Source organism: Sus scrofa, chromosome 5 (genome assembly GCF_054392235.1).
Source record: "Sus scrofa isolate SSC_HxYL_T2T_F1_AM1 chromosome 5, Sscrofa_HxYL_maternal_Yorkshire_Landrace_v2.0, whole genome shotgun sequence".
NCBI classification, from domain to species: Eukaryota; Metazoa; Chordata; class Mammalia; order Artiodactyla; family Suidae; genus Sus; species Sus scrofa.
The window spans coordinates 16322448-16338195 of NC_139387.1; positions in this window are offsets into that span (position 1 = coordinate 16322448).

Sequence of the window (15748 nt, forward strand, 5' to 3'; positions counted from 1 at the left end):
ACCACTACATGCAGAAAAAGAAGAGTTCTGGCACCTCCCCAAATTCCCTCCTGTTGTCCCTTCGTGGTCAAATCCTCCTCGCTCCATGCCCCACCCCAGCCCATGGCAACCACTGACCTCCTGTCCATCCCTATCATTTTCTCTTTTTACAGGATAACAGATAAATAGACCAAACGGCATTTTGTGTGTGTGTGTGTGTGTGTGTGTGTGGCCAGCCGGCAGCATATGGAGTTCCCCAGACATATTAAGGATCAGATCAGAGTCGTATCTCTGACCTAAGCCACAGCTGCGGCAATACCAAAGCCTTAACCCACTATGCTGGGCCAGGGATCGAACCTGTGCGCCAGTGCTCCGAAGATGTCGCTGATCGCTTTGCGCCACAGCGGGAACTCCCAAACAGCGTTTTGACTCTAGCTTCCTTCACTTAGCATAAAGCATCTGAGATTCATCTAGGCTGTTGTATCAGTAAGTTCCCTCCTCTTAATTGTGAGTTGTAATCCCATGTGCAGGTTTGTTTATCCATTCTCTGGTTAAAAGAAATTTGGGTTTGTTTCCAGTTTCTAAAAATTAAACATTCACATACAGGTTTTGGTGTAGATATATTTTACTTTTCTGGGGTAAATACCTGGGAATTATACCATATGGTAAGTGCATGTCAAACCCTTTTCCCAAGTGGTTGCACCTTTTTTTTTTTTTTTTTTTGCTTTTTAGGGTCACACTCGCGGCATATGGAGGTTCCCAGGCTAGGGGTCGAATTGGAGCAACAGCTGCTGGCCTACACCACAACATAGCAATGCCAGATTTGAGCTGCGTCTTCGACCTACACCACAGCTCATGGCAACGCCGGATCCCTTAACCCACTGAGCAAGGGCCAGGGATCAAACCCGTAACCTCATGGTTCCTAGTGGGATTCGTTTCCACTGCACCATGAAGGGACCTCCCATTTTGCATTTCTAACAGCAGTAGAGGTAAGTTATCTAGTAGGTTATGCATATTGTCACTGCTTTGCATCCTTTTTAGTACTTGCTATTGCCAGTTGAAAAAAAATAGCCATTTTAATAGGTACATGTTGGTATCTCACCGTGGTTATAATCTGCATTTCTTTAATGTCTAATGATGCTGAGCATTTTTTCATGTGCTTATCTGTTATCCATATATCTTCCTTGATAAAGAGTGTGCTTAAATCTTTTGCTCATTTTTTTTTAATTGAGCCGTTTATTTCCTTACTGTTGAGTTTTGAGAGGTTTTTTTTTTTTGTTTGTTTGTTTGTTTTTTGCTTTTAGAGCCGTACTCACAGCATGTGGAGGTTCCCAGGCTGGGGGTTAAACTGGAACTACAGCTGCCAGCCTACACCACAGCCATAGCAACTCGGGATCTGAGCTGCATCAGCGACCTACACCACAATTCTCAGCAATGCCGGATGCTTAACCCACTGAATGAGAGCAGGGATCAAACCTGCATCCTCATGGATCCTAGTAGGTTTGTTAACTGCTGAGCCACGAAGGGAACTCCGAGTTTGGAGATTTTTAAAAAATATATTCTGGATCCAAGTCCATTATTAGGTGGAGGCTTTGCAAACATTTTTCTCCCAGTTTTGGGGTTTCCTTTTCAATTCTTTAAAAATTTTTTCTTTATTATTTTGTCAATTCTTTTTCATTCTTTTAACGTCTTCCACACAGTAAAAATTTTGATTTTGATCAAATTTTCCTTTCACAGATCAGATCACTTTTGGTGCCATTTCTAAGAATTCTGCTTAACCCTAGGTTATGAAGACTTTCTTTTAAAAATGATGGTTTAAAAAAAAAAAAAGAGTTCCCATTGTGGCGCATCGGAAATGAATCCGACTAGGAACCATGAGGTTGTGGGTTCTATCCCTGGCCTCACTCAGTGGGTTAAGGATCCAGCATTGCCATGAGCTGTGGTGTAGGTGGCAGACTCGGCTCGAATCTGGTGTGGCTGTGGCTGTGGTGTAGGCTGATGGCAACAGCTCCAATTTGACCCCTAGCCTGGGAACTCCATATGTCGTGAGTGCGGCCCTAAAAAGACAAAAAAGACCAAAAAAAAAAAAAAAAAAGAAAGAAAGAAAGAAAGATGGTTTCCCAGTTTGTATTTCAGTCTATAACCCGTTTTGAGTTAATTTTTATAGGTTGAGATCCACTTTCCTTTGCATCTGAACACCTAATTTTTACAGCATCATTTATTAAAAGGACCTTCCTCTCTCTATTGAATTGCTGTTTCAATTTTGTCAAAAATCAATTGATTGTATTCGTATTGGTTGATTTCTGGATTCTTCATCCTGTTCCATTGATTTTAGGCGTTTAATTTGTCACCAGTATGACAATGTCCCAATTATTACAGCTTTATAGTAAGTCTAGTATTAGATAGTATGGGTTTGCCTACTTGTTTTTTTTTTAAATGGTTTTTGCTATGCTGGTTCCTTAGCCTTTTCTTCTTTTTGTTTTTTTTGTTTTTGCCACACCCTTGGCTTGAGGAAGTTCCAGGGTCAGAGATCGAACCGCACCACAGCAGCAACTCCCGCCACAGCAAGGATCCTTAACAGCTAGGCCATCAAAAAACTCCTCCTTTGCCTTTCAGTACACATTTTAAGAAAAGCCTGCTAGGATTTAAATCAGTATTATATTGAATCAACTTGGGGAGAATGTTCTATATTGTTCATATATATATTCTATGAACACAGCTTTCCTGGCACACTCCTGAATTCAAAGGCAGCAGACTCTCGGCCTTGGCATTGTTTGTCAAAGTGCACTTCTCTGGTACCCTCTTTTTCCTTGGCCCTGGCGTGGGCTCACTGTCATTCTGAAGGCCCCCACTGGACAAGACCACCAGGTCTGGAGGGACTTTGGGCTTCGACCACATGTTCTGCTGGGCCAGGCCATTTTCCTTCACCTCCAAGGCCTGATACCTAGTCATCAGAAACCAAATCTTGGTATTTCATATAAAAGTAATATTTCTGGTTTCTCCTAATAAAAGATGTGAAGTCCGGGCCTCTATGCCTTTCATTGTTCTTCAGTCCAAGTGAGCTGAAGCCAGCATCTGATGGGAGGGAACTTTCCAACACACGCTGCTTCCCAGCTCTTACAATTTTCTTGGTCACGGCCTGCCCAGCCCTACATGCATTTGGGCTTGTAATTTGTTCTTTGGGCCCTTGCATTGGGCTTGGCAAGGGTTATTAATGTTTATCAGATGCCTAATATGGACCAGGCGCTGTCCACAGAGAACGCTAAAGTGGTGAAAACAGATGATAATCCTGACTTTAGGAGCCTACATTCAGTGAAGGGACACAGCCAATCAACCAAAGAAGGAGAATGTATCGTTCACATGAATGCGATAGGTGTTGGCGGGGGAGGCAGGCTGGAAATGCAGGAGGGCAAGGTGGGGTTGCAAGGTTGTGAGTAACGGCCCCAGGAGGAGATGACATTTGAGCAAAAGGTGAACCGTTGGCACATTGGCGGAAGGAAAATTCCAGGCAGAGGGAGCCGAGGGTGCCGAGGTCCCGAGTCTGGAGTGTGTCTGGCCTGTCTGAGGAGTAGCAAGCGGGCAGCATGGCCTCAGCCAAGTGAACAGGGAGAGGGGAGGAGGGGGGATGAAGGGAAATGGCTAGAGGACCCTGTAGGCTGTGTGGGGACTTCCTCTGCCTGAGACAGGAAGGCACTGCAGAGATGTGACCAGAGCTGACTTCAGTGGGAGAGCTGCGGGAGCATCACCCTGCCATGGTTTTGAAAGCAGAAGGCTGGTGTCCAGGGTGGAGCAGGGAGACCAAGTGAGAGTAAAAAGACCAAGTTCATCTAGAAGAGAGACGGGGCAGTCACAGCAGGTGGGAAGTGCTCAGGTTTTGGATGGATTTGGAGACTTTGTGGGTTCTTGGTGACATTTCCATTTCAACACTCCTCGGTGAGACCATGCCAGCATATTCCTAACTTTGAATTTCATGGAAAAGGAGTTGGAGGTCTCAGGGCCTTTCTTTCCCAGAGACCCCTCGGCTCTCCATGTAATTTGATTGTCCCCTTTCGCCTGAGCTCTGGTGACAAGAGAAGCAGAGGTCCTGCAAAGCTTCAGAAAACCACAGAAAACAGAAGCATTTGTGGCTTCTGTTTTCTCTAGGACAAGGGAGACAGCCTTTGGGTTTTACATGTACAAAGGGAGGCCTCCTTTGCAAGCAATGTAACCCCATTATAAATCCTTCCAAAGCAACTTGCTCTCTTTATTCAGATAGAGAAGAGGATGATATTTGTAAAATTTCATCGCCTAGGCACCATTATTTATAGATTTTTTCCCCCCACAGGGGAGATTGCAAAGAAAGATTTGCCTCTTATAAAATACTAAAATGGGATGAAATTGGTGTGGCTGGTATCTGAATTAAGTTTGATGCAATGAGGAAGTACAGGGAAATCCTTGTTGGTGGGGTCCAAGAGATCCACACTTCAAGCTGGAGCAACAGCCACCGAAGGTTTCTCTAGGATAAAGGTGGACATGGTACATTTCCTGTGAGATGCTCACTTTATGGCTTTGGCGGTTCTGTTTCAAAAATAAGAGATCCCTTCCAAGTAAAATTCTCTGGGCTCTGGGCTCCTACAATTGATTCTTGCGTGCTAAGTAGACTCTTACATCCATAATGGATTATTCTAAAAATAGGATTATTATGAATTGTCGTTTGGGTTTTTTTCATGCTTCATTTGGACATCACTGTCCTAGTTTGTGTTTTCTTATCAGACTCCTATCTGGTCCCATTCTCTGCGGGGTCGATTCCACATCATGATGCTTCTCTCCTACCTCCCAAAACCAACTCTTGTCTTCTTTTCTCAGCAGAGAACTTTGGATCTCGCGTCTTGGAGAAAATAAAGGACATTCATTATGAAAGTCATTACCTTCCCCTCAAAAATCGACCTGTTGTTTCTTTGCACAGCCTTCCCTTCTTCCCTTTTGCCTCTGAGGATGTATCTTTGAAGGTCAGGAGACAAAGATCAACCCCTTCGTACCACGCCCTCCCTTCCTCCTACCTTCTTCTAGAACAGTCAACCACCTCCCCTTCACTGCTTCCCTCACCTTCCTACAAAGAGGCTCAAATTTCCCCCATTTCCCCAACGTCTTCTCCTGCCGTTGCCTCTCCTTCGAGCCACAGCCTCACTTCTCTCCTTCCTTGCTGAGCCTCAAGGAGACCATGGCTCCATCCCTGCCTGGATTTCCCCCAGTGTCTCAATCACTCAGATCTATTATCTGGCTTCAACCTCCGCCACTTTATTAAAACCCTTCAGTGGTGCCCAGAGATCTCCCAACTGCCAAGTTCTATGATTTTCGTCTCAGTCTTCACTCTGCTCCCTTGCTAATTCAGTGTGTGGTCCAAGCACCAGGATCCAGGGCATCCCCCAGAGCTTGTTCGAACCGACGAATCAGAGGTCCTATCGTAAGCCTGCTGTATCAAGATCTGAAAATGAACAAGCTCTCCAATGACTCAGGAGACACCAATGTTCAGTTTCTTTTAGGTCTTTGACACAGCCTTGGAAAACCTTCCTCCCTTCCATTGTACCCCTTTTTCCTAATCTTCCTGCTAGTTCTTTGGCTACGCTTTCTTACACTCCTTCTCTGGCTCCTCTTAAGAGTCCTGTGAACATGCCTCTTCCCTGGGGTTCTGCCCTCTCTGCTCTCCTGGCCATGTCTGTATTCTCTGGGAGATTTTTCCTCCCAGACTTTCAACTACCAAGAAACGCTGATGATGTGCACATTTCTCTCCCACTCTTCAGAGATTCAGGCTTCTGCCTCCAACTGATTTCCAATTTTGTGTGTGTCCCTGAAATGCTTCTAATGCAGCACACGCCAAACTGAACTCATTATTTTCCTGGGTTCCCACCCTCACGTCCCCTGGGCTTCCTAACTTGATACATGACATCACCAGCCCTCCACCCTTTTCACAGACGTGAGGGACCTTAGCAACTTCTCTTCCCATTCTCCCAACTCCACGTCCAATAATTCCACCATTCGTGGTCTATTGAATCCTAGTATCTGTCCAGTGCTAGCCCTCTTCTCCACCCTTCCTGCCATTGCTGGGATTCAGGCCCTTGTCATCAATGCCTTAGACTTTTAAGTAGCCTCCAAAGTATTCGCTTATCCTCACTTTTAGCCTTTACTCTTTAGTCCAGCAGGCACTGCAACATCCATGTGTGCTTCCCAAAATGCACACTAACCATTGATTCTCATTACTTCTAAAACTCTCTAGTGGTTTTCCATAACCCACAGGATCAAGTCCAAGCTCATTATTTTGGCATGGAAGGCACCCCATGCTCTGGGTCTTGCCTCTCTCCCCCTCCATCTGTCCTAACATCCCAGAAATACAACATGCCCCCTGGGTTTCATGCATACCTTGAACTTTTTTTTCCCTCTGCTCACACTTTTGTTCTTTAAACCATTCCCCTCTTCAGAATCTCCTTCCCTCTCTTCGGACTCTACCCTTCTTTCAAAGCTAAATTCTAATATCCCTGCCTCTGTGAAGTATCCCTTGAGTTCTGAATAAAAATCAGTGCTCAGGCTTCTTTTCTGCAAGGAACGCCCTGTTCAGATGACACATATCGACTTTGGATATGGTGGGATAGGTAGTTTTAAGCTTTCTGCCTTCCAGGGCTCCATAGGCCTTATTAGGGCAGTGGCTGTGTCTGATTCATTTGTGTGTCCAGTATCTAGTAACGGTATGTGCTCTATAAACACTGAATTGCCTTGACTCAGTAGCCATTTGCCCCTACTTCTGTTGTGCATCCTATGCTTAAAGATAAAAATACAAATGTTTCTGTTTGTTCATTTATTTATTTGGTATGCCAGATGACTAAAGTGATGTTTCCACATTATGCTAAGTGAGCCAAGACTTGAAGCTCATTGAGAATGTCTCCCAGCTTGAAGGTATCCATCCCATCCCTATGTGATTCTATTAGTCATCACAAGCATCTCCACATGCCTTTGCACCAGGGCATTTAACCCTTACTCCTACCAAAGCTATCTCCACCCTCAACCACACCACAACCATTGCACAAAAGACTGCTTTTGATAGTCTTGATATCAATTGTGAGCAACTCCTATGTGGCACAGGGTAGCCTGGTGGTTAACAGCTTGAAGTCTGGCATTGAATAGACCCACTCTGCCAATTCCTGCATGTTTAACCTTGACCAAATTGCTTAAACTTTTTGCACTTCAATGTCTTCACCTATAAATGGAAAGTATAATGGTTCAACCTCATCGGCTTGTTATAAAATTGTTTGAGATTGACTGTGTCAAGTGACTAGTACATCCTGAGGTTGACATAAGAACTAGAGGAAATTGTTCATGATAAAGAAGACACTGATGATGATAATCAAACTGTGTGCTAGGGCTTGATTCTGAGCTTAGTGGGGCCAAAGACCAGTGAGTCCCTGTGAAGTCTGGCTCCACAGGATTCTTTTGAGAGGCCCAGGTGGACCACATGTGTTCCTGAGCTGCCACTTTGACCTGCCTGACGTCTTAAAAATGAAGAAGTTGGAGACAAAAAAAAAAAAAAAAAAATCCACTGGCTCAGATACGTTTCTCCCTCAAGAACAAACAACAATCATAAACTCTTCCATTCCCCAGCCCCACATGTCAAGAATGGTTTTCAGAGGCAGTAACCATACTGTTTTCTCAGCTAATTTTTTCTTTGGGAAGAAAACTGTAACACAAAGTCTTAACCGTGGGGGTCTGGTACAGGGTCATCACAGCTGGTAATGGCTCCTCTCCTGGCTTGAAAAACACATGTGGCTTCCCACAGCCCTCATGAGAACATCCAAGTTTCTCCCACATTCCAGAAGATGCTTGTGACATGCCTCCTGGCTCACCTCCTCGGGCCTCAGTTTCCTCCTAGTTGGCAATGCAGAGCAGAGGTTAAAAGCTCAGATGTTGGATTCAGATCTCATCTCTATATCCTTCCTACCTGATTGACTTGGGACAAGTTATTGTCGTGGGGGGGGATATATATTTCCAAAACCAAACCCCCACCAGAGAGTTGGAAGTGACTGAATAGTGGGCTTTAATTCATAAGCTTTATTACTAATGGAGCTTGATGGGATGTGTAGGCAAAATCCATTTTCTGACGTCTAGACAGCTGGATTTACCTATGAGAGGATCTTACCCTGCCTTCCTTTGAATCCAATTTGGTTGCTAACTAGCTCTGGAATTTTGGGCAAGCAACGTAAGCTTTTGAAGCTTCAGCTTTGTCATTTGTAAAACAGAGGCAGTAATGGTCACTATGTCAAGTGACAAAGCACATACAGTGCTTACTACAATGTTTGGCAGGTACCTAGTGCCCAGAAAATGCTACTAATCATTCTTATCATTACTCTTATTATTATTGCTTAGTGGAGAGTTCAGAGAGGGAACACTTGAGCTGAGTCATGAAGGATGGATGGGAGTTGGCTTTGCAGACGTTAGCAAGCACTCAGGGCCGATGCATGGCCAGGCTTCAAGAGGCATCATTCACGCTGTAGTCCTCCTAGAGCTGTGCGGTGCCCAGTTTCCATGACAACATGCTACACAGTGGCTTGGAGTCAGGATTCTCCCCCAGCAGGAGGAAGTTGCTGAGCCCCAGCAGGACTTGTCTTCTCCAGGCTGGTTGCTGACATCCTCCAGGCTCAGCTAGTGTTATGGGGACAAAGAGCCTTAAAGAATCACAGCTGCTACTGCAAACAGACAGGAAACATCTTTGGATAATGTGACTTTGAGAGCTGCAATTCATTGTGGAGACTGGGCACACCAGTTTGGACTTCATGACCCCGTCTTGTTCTAATGAGAGCATCCGGTCACCTTAATCTTAGGTATTGGTATGAAGACAGGGTGGGCCTCCAGAAGATCCAAGAACCTCTCAGCATCTTGGTCTCTGCCTCTTCAGGCCTGGGCCCAAGTGCAGATCCCTCTGGCTATAGTGCCACCGTGAGGAACAGAGCTTCTCTCCCTGACCCATTGGGCCATATAAACGGAGATTTGGCAGAGGATAGGGGCCTGCAGCCCTGCCTGCTGTGGCTGTCCTGCTGCTTTTCAGAACTCCAGACCCTGAGCCTTAGTTGCCCAGATTCAAATCTTGTCCTATTATACCTGAGATCCCATTCTGTTTCTCTCTGACTCAGCTGATTTTGTTGGATTCAAATCCTTGCCTCTTGTAGGAAAGCTGTCATATTTGAGCAGCTCTCCATTAACCTATTTTTAAATCCTGGGGCCACCAGTATTAGCTGCATGACCTTGGGCTAGTTACTTAAACTGTCAAAGCTTCAGTTTTGTGTGTGTGTAAAGTGGAGATAATAGCACTGACCTCATAAGGATTGTGAAGATAAATGGTATTTATTAATGTAAAGTGCTCAGTGAATGCATAAAAATAGTTTTCTTCACGTTGGGGTCCTGTGGGAGCACTCACAAGTTCTTGGATGGCTGCTCCAATTGCCCCTCCTGAATGTGTGCCTTGCCCATTGCTTAGAACATCTGGGAATCTGTGACACATTGAGGTCATTCCAGCAGCAGGTGCAAAGCTTCTGCCACCCGTACATTCTGCTGAGCCCCAAATACAGTAAAGACCAAAGACCTCTAGTACCACTGAATTTTGATTGGAACAAGTTTTTTCCCACTTTGGTTAATTCCCTCTAGAATTTTTTTTTTCCCCTGAAGTTTTCAAGTGGTTCAGGAATAAAGAATTTGGTCCTAAGGGTTGAAAAGGATTTGTCACTATTTTTGCCTTAGTCCCTGGATGGCTGACTCAGAAAGGCGGGGATCCCAGCATCAGCCATTCCACCGCCTCCATCTTTGAAGGAATGTTCATGTTCAGGCCTGTTTCCTGCAATTTACAACATTAGACATTCACTTTGCCAGATTCGATTGGTGCTTCCAAGGGGGAGCGTGAGTCAAGTGGCTAGGAAATCGAGCTCTGGTACAGACAGAAAATAGTTCCAGAGACAATGCACAGAGGGAACCTCCTTCCTCGCCACAATCACCGTCCTTCCCTGTCAGAGAAGGCTGAGGAGTGTAGGTAAAGGCACCAACCATTCTTTTTTGTTTAAATCCAGCATTTTAACTTTCTTCAATAATATTGGTTGTGTAAAGTGATATGCAATAATGATTAAAACAAGACACACAACGCAGAAAAACGAAAGCAGCATTTTGTCCAGTCTCACTAAGAAATGACCACTTCAACATCTGTGATAATGATCCCCTCTTCTCTCCCTCTCTATACAGATAAAATAAAATAGAACTGTCATTGAAATAATAGAGTTGGACTATAAAATCCAAGGAACAAATATAGTCATACATTATAACTTGTATTTCCTACCTGTGTTTTCATAGGAAATATGTAATAGAGGGGCTGAAATTAAAGTATAACTCATAACAACAACAAAAAAGAATAGAAATAGGAGTATTCTATGTGTATCTTCCAAAACAAAATGTATTAAATAATCTTCTCTTTCATTGAAATAAGGGAAAGTGAGAGAATTACTAAAACCTCACACATTTATTTACAACTATTAATGTTTCTGAAAGAGCTTACCAAAGGCAAAAACACAAAGATTATAGAAAAGTAACGGCCTGAGGTTAATGTATTTTTGAACATGTGCTTTACATGTGTACAAATAGTTCCTGTCACGGCTTAGTGGTTAATGAATCTGACTAGGATCCATGAGGACACAGGTTCAATCCCTGGCCTTGCTCAGTGGGTTAAGGATCCAGCATTGCCATGAGCTGTCGTGTAGGTCGCAGATGCAGCTCAGATCCTGTGTTGCTATAGCTGTGGTGTGGGCCAGCAGCTACAGCTCCGATTTGACTCTGAGCCTGGGAACCTCCATATGCCACAAGTGTGGCCCTAAAAAGCAAAAAAAAAAAAAAAAAAAAAAAAGTACACAAACCTATAAGTACCTATTATGGCAAACTCAGAAATTAGAATTTTAATGGTTTACTTGTCCTCTACCTCCTCTTTGTTATATAATGATTTTTATACATTATTATTACTATTATTTGCTTTTTAGGGCCACACCTGTGGCATATGGAGGTTCCCAAGCTAGAACCAAATTTGGATCTGCAGTGGCTGGCCTACAGCACAGCCACAGCAACACCAGATCCGAGCCACTCTGCAACCTACACCACAGCTCACAGCAGCGCCAGATCCTTAACCCACTGAGTGAGGCCAGGGATCAAAACTGTGTCCTCAAGGATGCTAGTCATATTCGTTTCTGCTGAGCCATGATGGGAACACCCATAAATTTATTTTTAAAAAGCTTGCTGGAATTTGATAAGGACCACATAGGCTGCTCTATACATCATTCTGGAAAGGAAGTGCAGTTTGTCAATATTGAGCCTTCCGGTCCATGAAAATGCTATACCTCTCCATTTATTTAAGCCTTCTTTAATATTTTAGTATTTTTGGTAGTTGTGGGGGGAGATGGAGTTCCTTTTTAATAATGATTTTTATTTTTTCCATTATAGCTGAGGAAGATGGAGTTCCTTCTCTTGATTGATCTTTTGATTGGCTGGATTTGATAAACAAGTCCTTTTTCAATTATTTTCAAAGGGCACTTTAAGCTATATTCTCTATTTTTTTCCCTTTCTTGGTATGTTCTATCTTGGCTGTTGCTTTGGAATTTGAAAGGCAACTTCCTTGTAGGTAAAATTCTTGGGTCACCCTTTATTTTCTTGGAATTCATGATCTCTGTCTTATGCTGTTGAGATGTTTGATGTCAGCCTGAATTTTACCCTTGGAGGGTGACTTGGTTTCTCCACTTAGGCATCTGTTGGTGAGGGGTGTGTGGAGGTAGGGGTGGGACGGTGATGGGGAGATGGGTGAGTATTGCAGAGGTAGCAGTAGAGTGGTAGGAGGAGGAAAAAGAGCAGCCCTAAGGGAGATGACATTGAACTGCTTTCTCCATAATTTTGCAAGTCGTTAAGAAGAAATAGCGCCAGTTCCTAAAGAAGTTGTTCTACGGGGAACAAGAATTTTAATGAAAACTGAGCAGATGATTGCTTTACCTTGCACAGAAAATGATCTTCCTTTCCGCAGCATCTTTGTGAGAAGACTTGAAGAAAAACAGTTCATTGCCATAAGTGATTGCAATGGCCACACTACCGTTTTTCATGTATAAAGAGTCAAGCTTCACTTTCCTTGCTGCAGAAAGGCCTTTACTTCAGATACCTCCAATTTATTTCTCTTTGGCTTTGCAAACCATTAAGCAATGGATTTGGCCATGGGCTCACCCTTCCTGATGATGTTTTTCTTGGGCTAACAAGAAAAACCATTTGGCAATTGCTGGGTAACCACACGATGACAACTGGCCGGGGGAGGCGGGGAGGGTGCACAAAAGGTCTAGGTGTGTGACAGAAGGGCAGAAAGAAACCAGAATGTGATTTCGATAATCCTGAATCGGCAAAGTGGTCAAGGCACCCTTGAAGAGAGCTCTGTGAATCATTGTCTTGGAGGGTCTGGCACAGATGGCGTCGCTGTGGCTCTGAAAAGCAACCATCACTGCTCTTGGAAGACAGATGGAAAAAATGAGCCCCTGAGTTACAGGCACCTCCATCCGTGGAAGCCTATTGGTTGTCCAGGCATAGAGGCCTTTTAGGGTGTCAGAAACAAGTTCTATTTTGATTGGATAGCTGGAAAAAAAAACATTACCAGCCTCAAGGCCCCAGAAGCCACCGTGCAAAAGGAGGGAGGTAAACATTTGAAATCTGAGTTGCGTTCTGATTTTTCCATCTTGAAAAGAGAAAGTTCTGATGAAACTTAACAATCTAAATCAGGCAAAAGGGATGCTCTTGACATGCTAATGAGAGCTACCATTTCTGAGAGAGTATGCTGTGCCTTTCACTGCCGGAGCACCCCACACATACATTATCTTACTGGGGCCTGCTACCTCTGAGAGGCAGCATGATTATAAGCTCTGATCCTGCTTCCTAGTAACCTTCTCTCTGACCGTAGAACAATCTCCAGCTCTAGGAGATGGGGTGTCAGCCAGGGAAATAGCCCTTGGTGTGTGTTTTCTATCAAGGTATCTTCTCCCTCTGCTGATGCGGTCCCAGGTCCCTGCTAGTAACTGGGGAGCTGGTGGTTACGCTCATGGTGTTACCGAGCGGACATGGTTGGAACCCTGATGCTAGGTCAGCTCATTCCGAAAATCTGGCTCTTAGAGATGGAGAAGGGAAGGGTGAGTGAATGAAAATTCAAAGGTGGCACCAGAAAGCCACCACTCTGATCATCCGGCTCTCCCAATCGTCACCTGTCTGTGCGTGTACCTCATGTACTCCTTCCCCTCGGCAAATTGCTTCCTCCAATGCCTGCATCCCCACCTCCTCGACAACCTGTGACTTGGAAAAGTCCAGGCTTGGAGCGAGGCACAGTGCTTTCCCTGCCAGCACAGAGGAGGAGGAAATGCTCAGACCTGATGGTGACCCCGTGTTGGCCTCGGGCAGAGCCATTTCAGGTGGCTCTTCTCAACACTGGTAGCTGGTGGTGACTGCAGTGGAGGGGGAAGGGCAGTCTTCCCACATAGAAGGTGATCTGGGAAGGCTGAGGCTTAGGGAGACGAAAAGACTTTCCCAACGGAACACACCTAGAACGTGGCAGAGCTGGAATCTGAACCCAGACCGCAAATGCCAAGCTCTCGACCATCATGGCAGAAATGGGAGCCAATTGAAGAAGCTGTTCCAGAAATAACCAGTAGTCACTGCCTGACCTGTCTAAACCTGACTCTTCTGCCAGTCAAGACAAGCCCAGACTCCCGACTTCTTACTGTCACTCCTCCTGCAGAGCCCTCCCGTGACGCCTCCCTCACAGGGATAACTTCCGCCCAGACAGTGGCCCGGCTCCCATCTGTCCCCTGTTCCCCAGCCCCCAGCCAGAGATCCCACGCCTTCTCAACCTTCCTCCTTCTTTCCCTGCTCCCAGGCAGTATTATCTCTCCTGGATCCAGAGCTGCCTTTGAAGTCAACCAGGAGATTTCATTTGGGGAAAAAAATGTGTCGAGATGGCGGCAGAAGAGAAAGGATGGGGCAAGAAGCCCGGCATCCTTCACCCTTTGCTTTTGATTCTAATCGCTCATCTAGTGGAACCACAGTATTGAAAAGATCTGATGCCAAGAACGAGGAGAGTGTCAGTTCCCGGGATGGTATTAAATACTTGGAAAGGAACAAGAAATCAATTCATCAAGCGGCTTAAAAAATAAAGAAAGAAAACCAGCAGAAGCAGGATAAAAAAGCCCTGCCATCTCCCCAGTTTCCAAGGAGTCCTTTGATAATGCAATGACTCTGGGCCATACACATTGGTCACATTATTTATCACTGGAGCATGAATGTCCTAACCACATCCAAGTGCTTTCACTGGGCTCCTTAAATCATCCAGGACCACAATGAAATGCAAATAGCCTAGTGGAGGACTGGGGGCAGAGGAAAGGCGGTCCTGGCCCCCAGCCTTCTCCCTCAAATCTGGAGGCGGCCCTGGGACCCCAGCGGGACTTTCTCCTTTGTTCTTCCGCCCAGCATCCTATGTTCCTCCATCTGGCAGGGATGATAGAGTTGGTCTATGCATAGGGTTCTCGGACCTTTTCTTTTTTGTTGCTTCTTCTTGGAAATTATTGAGTTTGCTCCAGGAATGGTGTGCCCCTGCAGGCGACTTACTTTACCCTACATACCTGGGAGGGTTTCTATCTTTTTTTCCCCCCCAGAGACTTTAGAAGTATCAAAAGACACAATGACATGTGTACAGTGTGGGTTGAGCTAAACTAACTAGTGAGCTAGTGTAACAAAGCGAGGAAAGAACAAGGCTCTTTTGGGCAGTGGGGCTGGGTCGACCTGCTCCTTCTCCCCCTCAGTTCACTGTGTGATTTTGAGTGAGTCACATAATCTCTCTGGTTTCTGTTGCTTCATGTGTAAAAGGAGGGCTGTAACAGACATTTGGGGATTGCCCCCCACCATCCCTCATTTCCTTTACCTACTGTCCTCCAAGTTCTCCAGTCTCGTGGTTGGAGTGAGACTGACATTCCCCCTAACTCCAAGGATGGACTCTGGCTTGGGCCAAACAGCAGGAGACATCCCGCCCATTACAATTGGTTCAGAAATAGACATGTGACCTAAGCCAGTCCAATCAGAGGGAACCTTTGATTCCAGCATTGCCGGAAATGCGGAGACACAGACGCTACTTCTGTTGGATGTGAATACGGAATTGTGTAGCTCTAAGAGATGTTGCCAATCATCTCCTAACACAATGAGGGGAGAGACTGCTTGAGAATGGAACCAACATCAAAGAAAATGGACTACTATTAAGCTTAAAAAAAAAAAAAAAAAGGAAGGAAGGAAAGAAAGAAAGAAATCAAGACCTGATCTCAAAGTATGAGTGCTGGATAAAGCTTTGCCTGAAGTTTCACTCATCCCTGGGTCATTCAGTTATGTGAACTACTGAATTCCTTTTATTGTTTGAATTTGGTCTTCTAAAGACTGATTATTTAGGATTGGCCTGAGTGCCAGGGAATAGACATTCTTAGCTTTAGAATTTCTTCTAGAGGGAAAGGAAAAATAAAACTAAGCATATATTTTTGGCTTCTAGGTTTGTTCTAGGAACCATGTGAGGCAAGGACAGGGCAGTGGTGATGAGGTTTTGGTTCTATATTGAACAAATTTGGTTCAGATCCTTCAAACCCCAAAGGTGAGTCAAACTCCAAACCCAAAGGTATAGAGGTCCAAGGCCTTTGAAATGCTTTCCCTTCTAAGCTGCACA